The 15,571-nt window shown below is 46.3% G+C and overlaps 1 protein-coding gene and 1 pseudogene across 4 annotated transcripts in view; both read left to right on the top strand.

Moving 5' to 3' along the window:
* Positions 1-15,571, top strand: part of LOC147435417 (uncharacterized) — a 183,526-nt gene that overhangs the window by 158,174 nt on the left and 9,781 nt on the right. The window lies entirely within an intron of this gene.
* On the top strand, positions 9,518-15,410 carry LOC147435418 (uncharacterized; annotated as a pseudogene).

The raw sequence follows: 15,571 nt of genomic DNA, 5'->3' as shown, positions 1-15,571 counted from the left end.
TACCCAATGCTGCATGGGCTGTGGTCAGTCTAGTCTATGCTGCTCTCCTCAATGAAAATGCTGGTCCACTGAAAATCACTCCAAGGTAAGTGTAAGCATCTGTATACTCCACTGTCTCCTGGCCGTATGTGAATGCGGGCCTTGACCTCCTGATCCACTATGGGGTGGTATTAAATAACATGACGTTGGTTTTACCAAGGTTGACAGACAAACCACTCTCTTGGGCGAACCTATGCAAAGCATCCAAGCGACGTTGCATCCCCTCCGGAGAGTCGGAGATCAACACAATATCATCAGCATATAACAATAGTGGAATCCATGTCCCTGCCAGCTGTGCACCTCTATCACCATCTCTCTCAATGTAGTTAGAAACCTTATCCACATACATACCAAATAGAGTAGGAGAGAGCGGGCAACCCCGCTTCACCCCAATAGTGGAGTGATCCGTTGTAGATAGGCCCTCTAAGGTGCATACATGCCCAGTACTGACCTGTATAATGCCATGACCCCCCAAATGAGCTCTGTGGGTACTCATCTCCTGTAATCTGCACATCAATCTAGCTCTGGGTACTGTGTCAAATGCTTTGCGGAAGTCTACAAAGCTACAATAGATCTGTCTCCCATGTGATCTGCCCTCCTCAATGATGGCTCTGAGTGTCAAGATATGGTCAAGAGTTGAACCCCTGCCTGCCCGGCTTCGCGTATCCTCTCTCTCTCTCTGCACATGTGCTCAGGCGCTACTCAAGAATGGATGCGTACAACCGTGCCAATGTGTGTCCGATCATGATAGTGCGATAATTCCAAGGCTTCATAGGGTCTCTTGACTTGAAGATAGGTACAATAGTAGATAGGCTCCAAGTATCAGGGAAGCCCTCACACATGGCACGGTTAAACATAACTACTAGAAGCTCTGCTAGTAGATCTCTGGCATGCATGAACTAAGCCATCATGATCATATGCTCTCCCAATCCGCATCCTGTCAATGGCCTTCCTCACCATCTTAGCGATGAAAAAAGCACATGTGTGGGGGCATGGATCGGGGGGTCCCGGAAGGGGCGGCTGCCCAGGAACTGTGTACAGAGATGACGCGTACTGGCCCGAGGGCCTCTGTATAGGTAATGGCAGAGGGGGGAAGTGCTCATGAAAGAGCCGCCATGCCTCACATGAATCCTGACTCAAGAATAGCTAGTATAGGTCCTGCTCTAGGCGAGCCAAAAATGCCCTCTTCTTCTGCCGCACTAGGCGTCGGAAGTCAATCTGTGACTGTCTGTGAGTGATGTCCCCCAAAAGCACCTCCCTCTGAAGTCTAGCTCTAGTCTCGTGGCATTCCTCATCATGCCAGCTGCTCTGGGGCATGCTCCCAGAACGGCGTTTCCGCTCAAGCTGGGTGTGTGGGTATGCCTCTACTGCTGCATCATGTAATGTCTGTGTCAGTATAGTAGTAAGCTCCTCCAGAGGTCGCCCTGGCTCTTCTGTACATAGGCGTCTGTAGAGTGCATCGGCTCATGAACCCCCATCAAAGCCACTCTCCAAGCTGTTGAGTGCATCGGCTCATGAACCCCCATCAAAGCCATGAGTTCTTTTACCTCTTTGTCCACATTATCTTTGTCCTTAAGGCCGCAAATTCTCACATGTAGAGAGCGCACACGCCTTCTTTGCTCCTCTTCGAGTGTCAGGTTAATATGGTGGGTGTGGACGTTGTTGTTTCCTTGCTTTTCCCTTTCTTGGCAACCTCAATCCATTTCTTGGCCTCATCTGCCTTCTGTTGAGTCTTTGTAATAACGTCCACCCAAGTGGTCGTCATTTCTTTGTGTTGCTTTTCCCCCTCTTTGATGGCTCGCACTTGCTCTTTGATCGTGTTGAGCTCTTCTATTACTGAGGGTTGCAATTCTCCCTCTTGAAGTGTATCTCGTGATCGTGCCTCAGCGAGCTCTCTCTTGAGTGACGCGATCTCTTCGTCCTGGGCCGTCACATGATCTCCCAGTGTAGTTATCTTGCTTTCTTGGGCCAACAGGCGTTCATCGAGCATTTTTATTGTGCCCAATAAGTTGTGGTTGATCTTGTTAATGGTTTCGGTCATTTCTTCTTTGCACTTTTGAACTACATCCTCTAAGGGGTCGGGCTTATCATTCTGTTTCCTCATGCATGGTCGCCGTAAAAAACGAGGGGGAAATTTGCGACAGTAGTAGGAGACCATACTGCATGCACCACATTATGCATACATGTTCTCCCACTCTAAGCATACACGACATACATTTGCTCTTCCTGCAATTTGTGCAAGTCAAGACAAAGTCCCGCGTTCTTCAACTGCCAATTCTACAATTTCCGAATTTTTGAATTGAAGAATCATCCATTTGACGAGGTTCACTTTAGATGATGTGAAGCTATCTACTCACCTCCCAGATCGGCCAATTAGACCAAAGCAAAGGCGGGTGCAAAAAGCAAAAACTGTACTCGCAAGAAGATTTTGACAGCATTGTTGAGTAGAAGACTAGTCCACTGATGGAAAGCACAAAGCACTGTTGGAAGAACAGCAAACGAGAGGATTACCCTAGTTATTTGGGCCAAAAATCGAATTTTGAGGGGGCTAGTGGATCCAAGAAGCGTGTTCGTATCGAGTATGAACCCGCTTCTTCTTCTTCTTAAGAGAGTTTCGACAGTTTCTCTTCCTCTAGTTTTAGTGAGGACGAGAAAAGGCGGAAGAAGCGGAGAAAGGCCAAGAAAAGCAGATCTAAGAAAACATCTAGAAAGCCTAGGAAGCATCCTAACAGTTCAAAGGATGAGACCTCATCTACTCCCTACAGTTCAGACGATTAGAAGAAGAAAAAAAAAAGACCCTAAAGAGTTCAAGGATAGGATCAAGAAGTAAAGTTTGACACTTTTTCAAGCTTCAAGGATGCCCATCAAGCTCTTGCATTCATACAACTGTTTACATCGCTTCTTTTGGGGAACGATTGTCGAAGCCTCCAAGAAACGCATCATCTTTTTTGAAAGGTAATGCACAGACATGGTGGATGAAAGACGTTACTTGGCAACGCATTGCCAACGGTTTCGGAATACTTTTTGCGAGTTGCTCTGTTTGGAGCAAAAATCCAAGAATATCTAGAAGCTCATGGACATGAATTTTTCATACATTCAGGCTCATTGTCATTGACTTATTTGATGGACAAACCAATGTCCAAGTTAACAAGAAAGGAGTCTTTCAAGGAAAAGAAGAAGGGCAAGAAGTAGAAGCAAAAATCCAGGGGCCCAAATTGACAGAAGAGCAGCGTTGAGTAGTTCAAAGAGGGCAAGTGCTATGGGTGTGGTCAATAGGGACATGTCTTCTTGAAGTGTCCAAAGAAAGAACCAAGGGAACCAATTGATAGCTCATCAAAGAGGTCCGCAAATTCAGAATGATGTGTCAATGGACAGGGGGTCAAAGCAACAATCAACAAGACCCAGGGCACAAGAAATAGAACAAAAGGGTAAGCTACGTCTACCGATAGTTTGGTCAAGGCGAGGAATTTTTTGCCTCGATGCAAAGTGGATGAGAGGACGTTGCAGATTCTCCTAAATTTTGAGTTGTACCTTTAGGCTCTTGGATTTGTAGCAGTATCAGTCCTTTGTCACATACTACCTAGATTGAATAAAATCAGTAATTTCTCCCTGAGATTTTAAGAGTATTGATAGGCTAAGAGTACGGTGCGGAATGACTTTATGAAAAGATGTACATTGAATTGGAAATTTCCTAGATTGAACTTGTTTACGCGCGCTCTTTTATGTGTGTATTGTTAGAGTTTGTGTTGGAAAATGAAATGTTGGCAGCATTTTTTTATATTATTGATCTAATGAATTTAGTGCATCTAGACATCTGCTAGAGATCAATGAGATCTGGATGTGATGGCTAAGTGACTCAAGAATGTGTTTCGAATGCATCGAGATTTCTATCTGGGTGAGATGAGTGGATACCGTTGTTAGTGCATCAAGAGTTCCAAAAGAATGAGATGGCTACAGAGAGATCAAGGGTTTTGGACTAGATGAGATGGCTAGATTGAATCCTTGGAATTAAAACGTTGGGGTCGAGGATTTTCTTTAGGAGCTGGCTCGTCTTGACTCTTTAGATGTAAACTTAAGTCTTTGTAACCAACGACAACATGGTCCATAGGCTCTTGTGCGGCAGAGACTCGCTCGGACAGACAATATAGCAGATTAAAGAGTGGGTTGTTTTGTGGTTGTGCCCGGTCATACCTAAGGTAGATGTACCTTCTCATCCACTCTTGTGCCCACCCAATAGGCTGGTATGCGGGAGGACCACTGTTCTTAGGGTTTCCCAGGGTCAGAGTCTTTAGTTTCTATAACTTTTTCTTTTTATGTGGGTAGTTATTATCACTTTTAGTGATATTCACATTTATTAGGGTCAATCTCAGATTTCCGTGTTGTGGGTTTTTATGCTGGAGGTAGGGCATTTCTATGGAGTCCCTATATAGGGATCCCCAGCCCGCTTGTATTTGAGCATTGAGCCAGTAGCAGAGCTTGCAAATGTTGTGGGGCAAAACTTCTCTCTTGCGTTTTACTCCCTCTCCACTCTATAGCATTTATCTCTCACCTACAATCTCTCTCTCTCTCTCTCTCTCTCTCTCTCTCTCTCTCTCTCTCTCTCTCTCTCTCTCTCTCTACGCACGCTAGCACAAGGCCCCCCCCCCCCCCCCCCCCCCGCCCCCCCCTGTTTTTTATAGGTTACCTTCCAGCCTGCAGGTAGTGCTTCTACTGCTCGTGTGGTGGGTGGCTGCCAAGAGGACAATGTATATGAGGAGATCTGTCACAGCAGATCCAAGATCTAGACCTGCCTAGTTCCGAGAGGAGTTTTGCTCGTGGTAGCAGACTACATCATCACCTCATTCACCCTTTTCGCCGCACTTTTGACATGGTATCAGAGCCAAGGCGTGTTCTTGGGTTGGATTGGTGATCCGTGCGAGTATTTCGTGCTGATTTTTCACAACAGTTTGCTGTTTTGTGCTGTTTTTCACCCTCTTGGGACCGATTTTATGTTGTAGTGGGTTGATTTCAAGATTTTTCCTCATCCAACCTCCCCTAGCTTCGTCACATGCCCAAGTTTTCTTTGACAATGTGGGGTGATGATTCTGGCTGTAACTTAGTCCATAGTGAAGAAGTACGACAAGAGGAAGATCATGATGGAGCCCAAGTCAACAACGAGAGGGGAGAGGGGCCATGGTGGAGGCTCCATGCTGTTTCTTTAATGACGCGTTTTGCTCCCAAGTTTGCCACAACCCTTGATTTGCCTATTCTTGGAGATCTCGATGATGATGTTCCTCTTGAGGTCGATGAATCCTCTTTGCCAATTCTTGTCCTCAGGCTTCGGAGGAGAATGCACCTCTCCTTGATGATGCAGATGATAGTGGGGTGCTGATGTTGAGGAAAATGTACCAGTAGCTCCCTCTACCAAGAGCAAATCCGACAAGTTATTGGATGCTTTTGGAGACCCATCTTTTCATATCTATTCCTTTTCGGACAAAGGGCCTTCAAATACAAGCCTTGAAGGCTCTCTCCGGCATTCTTGCATGTGAGACTGAGCTCCCTGGCAGTTGTACCTTTTGTCAAGCAATATAAAAGAAATATCGGAAGGGGTGCCAAGGTTTTGGGGCGAGGGATCTGGGAGTGGAACTCTGGCCAGTCCGTGTCTACCGTGTGGATCCTCTCTCTCTCTCTCTCTCTCTCTCTCTCTCTCTCTCTCTCTCTCTCTCTCTCTCTCTCCAGTGGTATCAGAGCGTCAAAGGAGTCTGTTGTTCTGACAAGCAAACGGGTCCTACACTAACCCACAATGGGAAGCTATGGAGTTGGATAAAGAAGAAACGACAATAAAACGAGTAGATAAAGAAACAAGAGTTTGTTTTCATACGGTATTTTACGCTTTTTTGTGTGTTGCAAAGGCGTCTAAAAGTCTCTTCAACGGTTGAGAATTTGGATATGCAATAAAGCAAAAGTCGATCCTCTCGACGAGCCTTACACATTGATGCGAACGGATTTTGTTATAGACATTTTTAAAAAAATTAGGGTTCTACAGCATGTGTAGACGTTATGTGCTGGGTGCTTTTTGCAGAGAACATGTAGGAGAATGGAGGAAGATGAAGTTACAAGCATGGGAGATGGAAAAGCAATGACAAGAATCACTTAATTGAATTTTACTTGAGATTTGGGATACTGTTTGAAGATACAATTTGGGAATTGATTGAGCTAGACCAAATCTCATTTGACCTTGTTTTGGTGCCGATTGAATTTGTTTGATTTTGGTTGCAATGCTGCTTTCAATGGTGTTTGATGACATCTTAACGGCACAGACTACGGTCTGGGAAGCGCTCAGTTGTACTCGGGACCTCTAAACGATGTAGGTTGCAATCTAGGGAGCGACTAGCTGTAGATGGCAACCTTTGAACGATGGAGGTTATGGGTTGGGGAGCATTTAGTTGTATATAAAACCCTCTGAACAACACAGACTGTGGACTAGGTAGCTTTTGGTTATATCTAGATATCTTAATGTTATGTATTTGCACATGTGAATTTTGTGTGATTTGTAAAGCATTTTTGTGAAGCTTATCATTATGGTACATCAATAGTTCCAAATTGGATGAGATGGCTTGGGTATGTGATCTTAGTGCATCAAGACATCTGCTAGAGATCGATAGATCTAGTGTAACAAACTTGGACACCCCAAGTCTAGAATCTGTCGTGACACGAGGAAGAATCACTTCAATACTTCACAACTTTAATTCACAATTCAACTCGAGACGGCACGGCACGACATAGTTCCGTGCCCAGAGGTATTGGCCTCAAAGACTGGCGCCCCTTTTGGTATTTCTTTAATATTAATCCTTGACCAAAGCTACAAGTCCCGCAGGGTCCTCCGCTCTCAGACTCTGCGTCCAGATGCTTTGAGAAGTGAGGCCCTTAAGGCTCTTTCATTCTTACAAGGGATGCCCAGAAGTAGAGCCCCAAAAGCAGTTATACTCAAAAAGCAAACTGTTCCAAAAGCAACTGGTCTTGAAAAACTGCCAAAAAGCATTAGCGGAAATCTGTACAGCCCATGTCAGCAGCTAGCGTGAAACGCGAAAATCCATACAATCTACCACGTCATCATGGCAGCGCGAAATCCGAGTGTCCGTACAATTCTGCCACGTCTTCACGTCGTATAATCTGCCATGTCACCATGCTACTACGCTATCTATCTGTACCACTGTTCGGGGCAGTCGTGCCACGCCATCATTTTGTGACATACTGCCCTCTTGAAAGAATTGTAATCACCCTCGATTACGCCTGCAAAATCAACATACCATAAAGCAGTTCAGTAGACACTGACTCTAAGTACCGACGCACTAGACACGACACATCTAGCACTTGTACAAAGACGACAGTCACATCACGAGACATCCACGACATCACATGACAAATCACAGAAAAATTCATTCCAAATCTCAGACCATGACTGCTAGCAATGTATTTGATAACCACATCTAGATCCATTCCGGACGTCACTGATGTCAGATTAATTAATCCCATATTGCGATCATGTCTATAGAAATTTTCAACTCAAGCACTGTCGTGTGCAAGTAGTCATTCGCCTCAAGCACTGTCGTGTGCAAGTAATCATTCGCCTCAGGCACTGACGTGTGCGATAATCATTTGCCTCAAGCACTGTCGTGTGCGAGAATTCTTTTCGGGGGATCCCAATTCATCACCAAGTTCATAATGAACAAAATGGTTCAGTCATTCATTCCATTGAATCAATCGTCGTGATTCATGATTTGTTATCAGGTTCATTGAGAGCTGTCACTGCTCCAAAATCATCATCTCATTCTTAAACCTGTTATTTGCTCACAAGTAGCACGTTCTTTCAAAAAACATTAGTTTCATTCATATTCATGATACTTATCGAATTCATTTTGGAGCGGTCGTTGTTCCCAATTGCATTCATCATCATAGATTTCACCTGTTATCTACACACAACGAGCAAGTTCTTTTGGAGAACATTAATCTCATATATACATGAGATTTACCTTGCGAAATTCTTGTTTCAAAGTTCTTCATTCACACACTCAGTTCATACTGAACACTGTTTCAATCATTTAGTCATCTCATCCGTCCAGAAGTCTTGATGCACCTAGATCCCTGTGTAGCCATCTCATCCCGTAGGAACTCTTGATGCGCTCACCACAGCATCTAGTCATCTCATTCATATGGGAACCTTGACGCACTAGAATCATTCAACATGCATCATCATTCATTCATTCAAATTCATTATTCTTATTTCGAATCGAAAGGATATCCGATTCATTCTTGAGCTGTCGTCGCTCTCGATCTCACCATGTCATCCTTGATTTCACCTACAAAACAGGCAAGGAGATGGCTCACCTCGTTGCAAAAGAGTAGATGTCCAGCTCCATGCTTCTGAATCCATACAGAAGTGAGGTCCTTGCTCCTATTTCCAGTTTTCTGTCACAAACAACCCCTTTCCAGTATCTGGTTCATCTTCTGGTCAACAATTTTGTTCCAGCGCTTCCTGCGAGTAAAGCTTCCATTTTTCTGCACTCGTCTGTCCTTTCAGCTTTCCACCCCGTCCTGAGAGGAGACTTAATGACCTCACACCATCTCGAGTGAATCTCATCAATCGGGTAATTCTTCAGGTGCTTTGCAAATCTGGGGTCTCTGGAGTACTTCATCAATCTTTTCACACCCATGTCATCCTGCAGTGGACACTTGTATTTTGCTTTGGCAAACTTCTCCATTGAAAAAAAATTGCCCAAATCTTCATTCTTTTCTTCTGTTCTCGCGCCTAATTTCAATTGGGAGGTGTTATCTCTGTTAGATTCTCCACGAGAACCCATGTGTAATCTGGGATCCTTAATGGCTTTAGCCCTGTAAGAAAGAGCGATGAAGACGGGAGCGCGCCCGATGCGCGATGAAGTAAGGGTGGGAGTGGCTAATAAGTCCGGGGTCAAAGCACGAAGATTCTTCAATATCAAATTTCAAAGTTGTGCTCAAGTGATTTGTCTCCTCTTTAGTAGGACTGGTATGCTTTGAGAAAAGCACACGCCAAATGCTATGATACCACTATAACAAACTTGGACACCCCAAATCTAGAATCTGTCGCGATACGAGGAAAAATCACTTAAAATACTTCACAACTTTAATTCACAATTCAATTCGAGACGACACAGCTCGACGTAGTTACGTGCCGAGGTATTGGCCCCAAAGACTGGCGCCCCTTTTGGTATTTCTGTTATATTAATGTTTGACCAAAGTTACAACTCCTGCAGAGAACTCCCATAGAGTCCTCGGCTCTCAGACTCTGCGTCCAGATGCTTTGAGAAGTGAGGCCCTTAGGGCTCTTTTATTCTTACAAGGGATGCCCAATAGCTGGGCCCCAAAAGCAGTTAAACTCAAAAGCAAACTGTTCCAAAAGCAACTGGTCTTGAAAAACTGCCAAAAAGCATCAGTGCAAATTGCGGAAATCCGTACAGCCATGCCATGTCAGCAGCCAGCAACGCAGAAATCCGTACAATCTGCCATGTCATCATGTCAGTGTGAAATCCGGGTGGCTGGACAGTTCTGCCACGTCATCACGTCGTACCGTCTTCCTCGTGTGATGCTGCTCAAGGCCACTCCGCAATTGATCCCAGACCCTAAGCAGGCACATCCAGCGGAGTCCTCTAGAGCCGATAGCTCCCCATTGGATGGGGGCCTTCACACGACTAGAGGTCCTCATTGCAGTAGGGCTTGCTCAGACACAGGGTCTTGCATGTTCTTTGAGGTTCTAAGAGAGGGTCGTCTCCACAGCGTCACTGTCAAGGCACCAGAGGTGAGTGTGTTGTTTTCAGAGGATTCTTGTGGTGGGCATCAGTGGGAGGACTTGTGTCATAGACGCTGATCCGACCGATCTCGATTCAGGACATTGGCTGCTCAGGGCTTGGGAGAGCCGCCCTTTGACACGGCTGTAATGAGACCCAAGGGAGTGATTTTGGCGAGATCCCTTTGCTTCAGCCGATCACCCAAGGATTCCTTTTTCCAGTACACAGCTCAGTTGGGCTGCCACATACTGACAGCACGGAGAGAGGCTCGTCAACGACTCAGTGATAGGATGGTCTCACCTCCGAGTTCTTGGTAGGGTTCTAGGAGCGCTTGTGGGACAACAGACAGCTGAGGAGAGTCACCCATGTTTCAATGGCTAGTTGCGCATCAAGGTATTGCTGTTGGGAGTTGGTTGGTGCACCTCCGCTTCATGACAGCCTGTGCTACTTGGTGACCACCCACTTGAGACCCAGCGTCACTGCCTGTGGGATTGCCCCATAGCACAACAGGTTTGGCTACGGATTCTTCGGCTGATGCTTGCACTTTCTACAGCCAGTCAATACACTTGAGGGGCTGCAGCGTGGTCCACATTCACGGGCTCTGCACTCCATTTTGAGATGGCTTCAGTCAGCAGGATGATAGTGATCCGGGAGGGCCGGCCTACACTCCAGCCTGCCACAGTGCTTGTCCCTCAGGAGTGGAGCAGTGATTGAGCGTGGTGTTGGGAGCTCATTTGCTTCCTTGACACTGTGGTTCATCTAGCGAGCCGACGTTTTCGCATCTTTGAGGCTCGATCTATTCCTCCAGTAGAGCCTATTCGCGACATTTGGCTGAAGCTGGTCCATACACTGAGGGGCCTACTCAGTACGACAACCTTGAGAAGAAGAAGAAGAAAACCAAAGAGTTGACAAGGACTCCCATCGAGCCCTCTCTTACATTCAACAATTCGACACCGCTTTCTGTGGGGGCAACTGCAGTGGAGCCACCAAAGTTCGAAAGGTGGCATCTTTGCTAAAGGGTAATGCTCAGATGGTGGTTGATCCTACTTCTGTAAAGTAAATCTCTGAAAATGTGGGTAAAGCTCCAAAAACGTGGGTAAAGTTCAAGAAATTTCTCACTTCGTTATGGTTGACCGAGCAATATGAAGAAACAGGGGACGGGACGGGGGACGCCAGGACGGAGACGGGGACGCCTTTTTGGGATGTGGGGACGTCCCTCACAGGGGACGGGGGGTGGGACGGGTCCCGGGACGCACGTCCCCGGTGACACCGACAGATGGGACGCGAGCAGGGGGCGGGCTACAGCCAACGGGGAGGCGGGACATTCAAATTTCAAACACAGTTTAAACGCCCACTTTTTGGGGGGGGGGTTTCAAATTTCAAAAGCCCACTTTTGGGGAGCCTTTCAAATTTTCAAAATTCAAAGTTCAAACCCCCATTTTGGGGGGAGCTCTTTCTACTTGAGAGCACCCAACTTCCAAGCCCCGAGGCTCATAGCCTCATAGTATCATACCCAAGCCTCAAGGCTCAAGGCCACTTTCTTGAAGTTCCCATTGAAGTTCCTCTCTCTCTTTCTCTCTCCCTCTCCCATCAAGCTTTCTCCTACTCCTCTTTCCTTCTCTTCAAACCTTCTCTAATATCTATCATCAATGGCATCTCAAGATGGATCCCAAGCTTCTCTAAGCCCTCCTCCTTCTCCTTCCTCCGGCCCCGCCGCTGCTTCTCAACCCCCTTCCTCCGCTGACTTCACATGGACATGGTGAAATGAGGTGATTGCTCCCAAGTCCGGTGTTTGAGGTGGAAGCAAGCCGTGGAAGTGCCGCCGTTGTGGCTACGAGCGCAATGGTTCCGTGAGGAGGTTGCACGCCCACTTCCTTCACGAAAAAGGACATCAAGTTCAATTTTGCCCGCAAACCGGCTTGGAAGAGGAGAAGCAAAAGCTCCTAAACCTTGAGAAGACTCTTGCGGATATAAAAGAAACCAAGAAGAATCGTACCAAGCGTCACAAGGTGAATCCGAGGGAGATAGCCACGGCAGCTTTCATCCGAGCATCGGCATCATTTTGTGCATCAACCGGCACCAACGGTGACCGCCCACCTCCACTCTCTACCAACCCTTCATCATCATCCGTCTCTCATTTTCGTACACCCAAGCGGCAAGCAACTCTTGGAGATAGTTGGAAACCGGCCTTGAAAGAGGAGGTAGATGTCGCCATAGCAAGATTTTTCTACCACGACCATATTGCTTTCAATGCAGCGTGGTAAGCCAAGCTAAGCTTTAATCTTTAGTTTATACAATGTATATCACTCAAGTCTCATTTACACTTTTTTTTTGACATAAAAGACCTCCATATTTTAAAGAAATGGCACGGAAGATCAGAGAGTTTGGACCCACATATGTCCCTCCCTCTTCGGAGAGCTTGCGCACCACTCTTCTTGACAGGGAAAAAATCATGGTGGAGGCGGATGTGCATCCACAAGGGCTTCATGGAAGAAGAATGGGGTATCCCTCATTGTGGATGGATGGAGTGATACCTGTCGCCGCTCCATTCATGGCGTGGTGGCATATTCTCGGGGGGAGATGTATTTCATTGACTCCCATGATGCATCGGGGACCAGGAAGAGTGTGCAAGTACTTGCATCGGAGTGGGCGCTTACCATTGAGAAGGTGGGAAAGCATGATATCATTGCCATCGTCACCGATGGAGAAAATAGCAATTGTGCCGCCAGAGCTATCATCGAATCCCTTTATCCACAAACCACGGTCACATATTGCATGGCTCATTGCCTCAACAATCTTCTCAAAGATATAGGCGTCTTGGAATGGATTTCCCCCGTCATTGAGCATGCGAATTCAATTGTGACTTTTGTCAATAATCATCAAAAGGTAACCATTAAGTGTTAACCAATCTTATTTCAATGCGAATCTAATTTCAATATGGAAGGCCAATTCTCGTTTTGAATGTTGAAACTTGATTTTTCTAAATAGGTGAGGGCTGAATTTTCAAAGAGGTCAAAGCTAGCTCTTCTCAAATACTCGCTTCGCCTACAACTTCATTATGCTCCATCGCTTGAGTTCATGTAGTGGGGCATTGAGGGGACTCTTCATTAGTGATGATCAAAAAGTGTCAACGGAGTGGCATGCCGACCACAGGCCGACATGCCGGAATGGTGGGAGGAAGTAAAGACAATCTTCAAAATGGTGAAGTCTATCATGCACCTCTTGCGGGTGTTGGATTCCATGAAGCCTTGCATCGGCAAGATATATGAGGCCATGGACACCATGATTGACTCTCTTGTAAAACTTGTGACCGACCCTGATAGGTATTCACGTCGCACGAGTCACTTTTAAGTTTTCCCTATGCTTTACAAGTTTACTCTCTTGAGTTTTAACTTTGTTTTGAATCTTCATAACGTAGGTACGAGGAGATACAAGAATTGTGTGTGTCAAGGTGGAATGCCTACCATTCTCCTCTTCATGCAGCCGCTTATGTAGTGGATCCACAATTCCAACAAGGGAACCAATGGAAGGACAAAGAGGTGATAAATGGTTGGCAAATCATCCTTGCGTGCCTTGTGCCCGACCCAAAGTAAAGGACCGAGATTCGGAGGCAAATCAATGTCTACAGGAATGGAAGGGGAGAAATTTGTCACATGCCCGATGCACAAGCATCTCGCTTTGAGATGGGGAGTGCTCTTTGGTGGGAGGAGTTTGGGGCGGGATTGGGCGGTTTACAGGATTTGGCTATTCTCATTCTTAGCCAAGCATGCACTACAAGTTGCTTGGAGCAACTTTGGAGTGTGTGAAACCGGCCCGTAGGGCGGTAGGCGTTGGCTTTCACCCGAAATTCTTTACTTTAAACACACACACAGAGCACTTTGCAAAGAGAACCTACGACGGGAGTAACACTTGAATTCACACACGGCCCGGAAGCTAGAATGCTCCGAGCAGACGTCGACAACCTGTAGGCCCCAAAATTGGCGCCCCTTTCGGTATTTCTTTATTCTTTAGGAGGGTAAATTACAAGGTAAGATCCTGGGAATCCTTCACGTGTATCCACCTAGATACCATTTGATTTGGCCAAATTTCGGCAGCATAACCGCCCCAAAACTTGCGCGAAACCAATTCCCCTGCTGGAACTCGCTTGCACTGTCGTATACCCTCTGATTCCTGTCTAAAAACAGTAAATTCAGCACGCTGTATTTACTGGTTTTTGCCCTGTTTTCAGCCCCAAACAGTCCCCTAACTGTCCTCTGCTAGTGGGGCACGATTCCCAATGGTCCTGGCGTCCGTATGGCTGAAAAACAGTGAATTTACAGCGTATACACAGCGCTGATTTTGCACCTGTACGGTGAGGTTATGACCCTCACCAGTGCCTGCTTTGGAGCAGCAGTTAGCTACCCCTGTTCCTGCTCAAGGAGGCTCTTGCCTCAGCACAAAAGCATGAACCCACACAACTGTACATCAGTCATATGAGTAGCCCTCTTGTGGGGCATCACATAACTGCACGTAGGGGGGAGAGAGAGCAGTGTGTAGTGTGCAGGGCATCACTCCTAGCACCACACTATACATGAGAGGGAAAGAAAGCACTTCATAGCTCTTAACCTGTGACAAAAGCTGAAATGAGGCCTCTCCCAGCATAAAAATCAGCGCCCATTTTTCTGCATGAGGCAAGTTCATGAGTTTTTGCCACTTGGCGCATTTACAAGCATTTGCCCGTTTCGGGTTTGCCGCTTAAAAATATCCTGACCGGTTGCCCAGTTGACTTCACGGCAGAGTTATAAAATGTTCCCCTAGTCATACCGGAGGTAATGACGCGAACACATTTCACGGCCCAAAATAGCAGTTCCCTAAATTTTAGGAGATGCTTCCGTTGGGCTCCCACTAGTCTTCTGACCATCTATCCTCATTGGGACCGCATCCAAAAGTGCAATGTGGCCCAACTGTCGGAATCTTTTTGTTGGAAGTCCCACCTTGACTTTACGCCTTAATTGAGTTCACTTCCTAGTATCCACCAACTTGCTAAGTGCGACGGGGGGACCTATATGATCTTGCTCTGAGCCTAGACATCCTCTTACCATACGAATTCCAGTGCGGACCACTTCCCGTCTGCGGGTGAATCTACCGTTCACATTGGCCATACAATGTCCGACCGTTTGCTACTTCAAAAAGAGGGTCTCAAAACAAATAAAATAAACCCCATTGGAAAGAAACCAACAACCAAGGTTAGCAGTTGCCACATCTCTGTGACATGGTTAATAGCTGCCACGTCCTCGTGACAGTGTGTATGCTCATGTAGCCTCATTGAAGAGGAATCGTCTTGATGTGCAGAGGGCCAATGATCTCATATATGTCTCATCAAATTTGAAGATGCTCTCCAAGTCAGACCAAAGTGATGATTTCGCGGAGTGGGCACTTGCTGAAGATGATCCTATCCCAGAGACACAGATAAAATCAGAGGTGCCAGAGGTAGAGATTGAGACAACACCACTTGAGGATGATTTTTTGGATCAAATGGACTATGCAGAGCCAGTTGACATTCAGTTGGCACCATGGGCCAACATGTAGAGTCTAGACCTCTTGAGTCTCGAGTCTTGAGTCTCGAGTCTTGACTCTTGACTCGAGTCCTTCCTTTTTTGACTCCCATTTATGCTAAACTCTACTTATCACTCTTCACTTGTACATCATTATGTTTTGCCCCTTGGCGAGGATGATGGATGCTTGATCAC

The sequence above is a fragment of the Adiantum capillus-veneris genome, chromosome 18 (genome assembly GCF_014529385.1).
Source record: "Adiantum capillus-veneris isolate H3 chromosome 18, ASM1452938v2, whole genome shotgun sequence".
Classification (NCBI taxonomy): Eukaryota; Viridiplantae; Streptophyta; class Polypodiopsida; order Polypodiales; family Pteridaceae; genus Adiantum; species Adiantum capillus-veneris.
The sequence above is the reverse complement of the archived record's forward strand: the minus strand, read 5'-3'. Positions and strand labels throughout refer to the sequence as shown.